Source organism: Hyalella azteca, unplaced genomic scaffold (genome assembly GCF_000764305.2).
Source record: "Hyalella azteca isolate HAZT.00-mixed unplaced genomic scaffold, Hazt_2.0.2 contig3329, whole genome shotgun sequence".
NCBI lineage: Eukaryota > Metazoa > Arthropoda > Malacostraca > Amphipoda > Hyalellidae > Hyalella > Hyalella azteca.
The window spans coordinates 110055-115339 of NW_025933581.1; positions in this window are offsets into that span (position 1 = coordinate 110055).

The window sequence follows — 5285 nt, forward strand, 5'->3', positions numbered from 1 at the left end:
GCATAACCCCCCGGCCTCGAAGATTCGATCCAAAAACCGTCGCAGAGAGCTGGGATCGAACCCGCACCTCTCTGCTCCAATCCTGGTACTCTAAACTTTAGCCACTGGGCCACCCTGCTCTAAACTAAACTGTGCTCAGCAAACAACGAACTGCGATCAATCAGCCCAGCTCGTCAGTGGAATTGCATGAAATCTGACATGCACCACCAAACAACGGATGGAATATGACTTTTGTTACATCATTATATTGCGTAATTTTTAGCTCACATCATCTGAGGTTAGGTTTCACATAGTTTAGTTATGTTCCAAAATTAATCATCTTTCGATGAATGGTCGTTCTTATCATAGGCTGATTCGATGCACAGGACAGGTCGGTGGCGGGCACCATATGCACTGCAAGGCTGTGGCACTAAATGTCCGAATGATGCAAAAATGTTTGTGCGTTTGCAGATGACGCTAGGCCATACTATAGCAGGTTGGTTTCCTGCTGGCAGATAGGTCTACTTAAATGGATTTGAAAGCCACAAACACTCAAGGATTCAACACTTGTGGGCAGAAGTGTTGAAGGGCTAGCTACATACAGTATTGGAGGAAGGAACCAAGGTGGTATTATCGAAGCAGGGCAGTGTTGGTCTCCAACACGCGACCCTCTCGAACGGCGTTTCTTTTTCCTCTTTCAAATGGCTTTCCCTTTCAAGCTCTTCTGATGAAACGTTTTTTTTTTTCAATTTCTCAACGTGGACAATAAGGAGTACCAGGTTAAGAGAGAACCATTTTTAACATGAATTTAGGTAGTTTATTTTCTCATTTATTCCTTGAAGTGTGACAAACAAATAGGTCTTCCATCATGCTCGTTTCCATTCGAAATAAAAATAAATGATGCGCATTTTGAATGTATGTATGGCCTAAGCATTCGTGTGTATTTTTGAATGTATGGCCTAAGCATTCGTAAACATTTTGAGCCTGTGAAACGAGCTGTGTGTAGAGCAGGCCTATCTACAAAACTTCATGTTGGTCTAAATATTTTCTAAATGCAAATTAACTTACATTTACCTTCCATTGAAAGAAAAATGGAAATTTTTATAAGATGTTTAACGTCGCAAATGGATTTTTGCCTAGAAGCACACAACACATGTCTTAAATTGCTCATAAAAGTCTCAATATGTTAATAATTTTTAGTTTCTTAAATTATATTAGTCGTAGCTATAAGGTAGTAGCCTTCTTAAGTTGTTCTGTTTGAGCTTATTTTTCATTGCAGGTGAACCGTTTTTGTTCACTGGTTGGTCAAAACATCTTAACAAGCGTTTCCTGAACCTTGTATGTTCGACTCTTTTTTTTCTTTATCATAAAATTTATCATTATCAAATATTTAATTCCACGCCTCCGCGGTTTACTACCACGCTCTCGTCCTAGTTGTATATGTTAAACTGTGACAGCAGCAAGAGAGTTATGTGAAAGATGACGATCTTGAACTCGCCTCTCAGACTCCTGTAAAACCGTGTTATATTTTTGCAATATCGTAAGGTAGGCATTAGCATGAGCTAAAGTGCTAAACTACATGTGAATTAGGGAATAATGTTCAACTGCTGTTTCTAGGGCAAAATTTGAGCTTATTTGTGAATCCTGATTGCGCGCGTGGCCGTGCGCCATTGCCGCCAAGAGTTTGCAACTTCACGGTTCAAGAATGGCTTTCCACGGCTTGAGAAATAGGCTTACGGCTTGAAAATTCGTTAGTTCACGGCTGAAAAAATTCAGTCGCAGCTCACAGAGTAGATCTTTTCCTCCCCTGCCGCCATAAGGACCTCTCTTCATACTTCATAGAATTCCACTATACTCGGAATTACCCACGATGTCGGAATATACCGCCCATTGTGGCAAAGCAGAGTTTTTTAGACTCTCCCTCAAGTTCATTTTTGAGTCCTATAAGTAGACCAGCAAAGTATCATGGATACCAGCATTATCATACATAAGAAATTTGTTTAAATCTTGACTAAATGAGGAAATTAAAAGTGAACTGATTCTAAAAAATCTCTGGTTTGTCACTATGGTACCGGGTTTACCCTAATTAGCTAAAAAAAAACACCCTTTTTTTAGATGCACTTAGCCTAATCTAAAATTCTAAACTTCTAAAGTATTACCTAAATTAGAAAAATGCCATAGGAACATGTGAAATTAGCTAGTTTTCCAAATTCCAAGCATTTTAGTGGCTTCTGTGTTCTGTCCCATTACAAGTCAAGTCAGCACAACAAATTGAACGAAGGTCAATTCTCAACACTTACCTAACACTGAAGTTAACAGCGAATTTTAAATTTTCCTTTCAGTAAAAGACAGTGCAAGTAGTTTTTACTTTTTAACAGTATAAATTGTTTTCATTATGAATATTTGAGTAGAGTACTACCTTAGCAAGCTTAGACAAAAATTAGGAGGTTGTGAGTCATTGTTGAGAATGTTGACGATCCACTTGACGCTTTTACACTTGGCAATAATATCAAATAATCTTAATCGCTAGTAGTAGTATTACCTTCGCTTCAAAGATGTTGCATCAATATCAATTTTCCGTTTCAGCGACATTGCTTGATGAATGATGTAAACCAGTAATTTGCTAATTAGCTTTCTAAACCAGTTAAAGCACATAAAGCGGTGGTAAATAACTAAATATGGTGCTATTCCAGAGGTAAAGGCCCGCACGCTGCATGGACCAAACTAACGATTTATTCTTCCTATGCAGCATCAAAGAAATTTGGTACATGTCCGAAAATTCTATAGCAGGAAAGAAGAAACATGATTCTCTCAATTACTTTTTTTGAACACATTGTAAATTCAAAAGTGAAACAATGAGGCATTGAATACACGTCATTAATGAAATTTTTAGTTTGAATTGCAGCTATATCACAATAAGTACATGATACACGTAAATATGATACAACACAAAAATTTGGAACCGCGAAAATAATTCCGAAACAATCTCAAAGTTCAGAAAATCCGGTAGTTATGAGACGAGTAGCTGGAGTTGTCAAAGTTAAGAATAACTCTGTTCTGGGTTGACAGTCGTAACCTTGAAAGGATCTGTCTGATCTACTGTTCCGTTGTAGATAAACCTGAAGGGTTTGGGTTCATTGTAATTGTCCGAATAACATATTAAATATTCATTTGCCAGGGGAAGGATAATGACAAGACGTGTATCTAAGCGTAAGTATTACAGGTAGTTTACGGATACACTTGATAGAAGTTACAGGATAAAAGCATAGTATGTGCAGTATACTTTCGGAGAAGGAATATTACGACACTGCGTGTTAGAATGAGTGCCGGAGTCTAGAGTCAACTGCATGACTGCAGCTGAAGGCTGTCTGCCTAAGACTGAGACTGCTCGTCTACGACTGACTACTTACGACTGACTGGCAGTCGGCTCACCGAGCTTATATACGCGGTGACCCACGAATAGTGACGTCACAGAAGGTGACGTAATAGTCGCTGATGACATCACGGCCTGACAGAGTCCATCCGTAGAGATGAGGGCTTCAGCCATCGTCGGTCGAATATTTCGGGTCACTGCACGATGAAGATGCTGGTGTGTTTCTCCAACACAGTGAGAGTTGTTGTCAAGGGTGTCAGGGAGCCTGTTGAATTCATCACGGATCATGAGATGAAGTTGCTCGATGGTAAGACTTTGAGACCAGTGGTCTGGTTGCTAAATTGTCTCAGGTGGCAAGAAAAACAGCTGCTCAATGTCGATGAAGTTACTCCAATTACTCTAATGTAGTAATTCCGTTACTACATTACAGTAATTACAGTTTATAAAAATATAGTAATATATATATATATAATGTTTGTTTTGTGCCAACAATGTTTTTAGGTATAAAATCATATTAGAGCTTTGATAGTTGAAATTATTAATCACACATGTTGATATCAAATTAGATTAATACCATCCCCTGGACACTTTCTAAAAAGAATGGATCGACACCACGCCGAAAAAAACATGTCTGATAATTTTACGGCTGGTCTTCAAAATCAATATCTCCCAATTTAATGAACACAGCTCGGTGAAACTTGGTGCAAGTATCTATTAGGACCGAACGCTGGTGTTTACCTTGTGACATTTTTCTTAAAATTCACCTTCATTCGAGAGTTATATGGCGATACGGGAGCGGTCGGACAAAAGCGCATGAGCGTTAGCGTGGGTTACAGCGTGTGTCAGCCCGGCCCTGAGCCTGCCCTACACATGCTCTCCCTTTAGCCACGTTTTATTCCTTCAATTCGTAATTAATAATTACAAAATTTAACACGTGGTTTAACATGCTTATTGAGCAGTCGCGACGATTTTTTTATTTTTTTTTTACCTCATCTCCTTTGCAAGTAAAACGGTAAAACGGGTGCAAACGGGCGAATTATGTCCCGTAAATACAAGGATTCATAGTAATTTCTTGAGGTGATGCTGAACTGACATTTATTGGCACCCAGTGGCATCATTAGGCCTAGTTAAGGAGGCTTCAGCTTTCTTAAATATTCCGAAGCCTCCAAATAATTATTTGTTCATTCATTTACATAATTACATCATATTTATTTTCGGCAAAAGTAAAACAGAAAATACAAAAAAAGGATTCCTTAATATATGTTCAAATGATCAATCAAAGAACCAGTCAATATCTATTTAAATATAAAATATGAACATAAATTTTAATGGTCTCAGCCCTCCTCCCTGTCCTCAAAACCCATATTCGTCATTTCCTACTTCGATTTGTTTGCTTGTATTTTAGTTGTGTGATTTCTCGTTGCCTTGAATACGAGAACATATCGTCTACTACTCCGTTTGCTGGCGTAATTTATGATCGTCTCTTATTCTCTATATAGCTAGAATATCCATATTCTCCTATTTCTGCAACTCATTTACTTAGCGTCTCATAATCTAGTATGGTACAGACGACAGTAACAGGATAAATTAGAATAGAGCAAACTTCATTGTAAATTTTTTTTGTAACTAAATCGATGTTTTAAAATTAAATCATATAATTTCTGGCAGATTTATTTGTGAAGAATTCCTCAGCTAAATTTAGCGCGGTAGCAGCGTCTTAGGAACATCCGTTTTCTTTTCGACAGTTTTATTATATTATCTATTATATTATATTATCTATTATAATTATTATATTATATCTCTATTTAAAACGTTTTAACACGTTTTTAACACGTTTTTCTTAGCTTAGCTTCGCGTTTGTTTATTTGTTTGTTTATTTGTTTGTTTGTTTGTTGTTAACATTGACAACGAAAATTAGCCCACTTCTGATTGT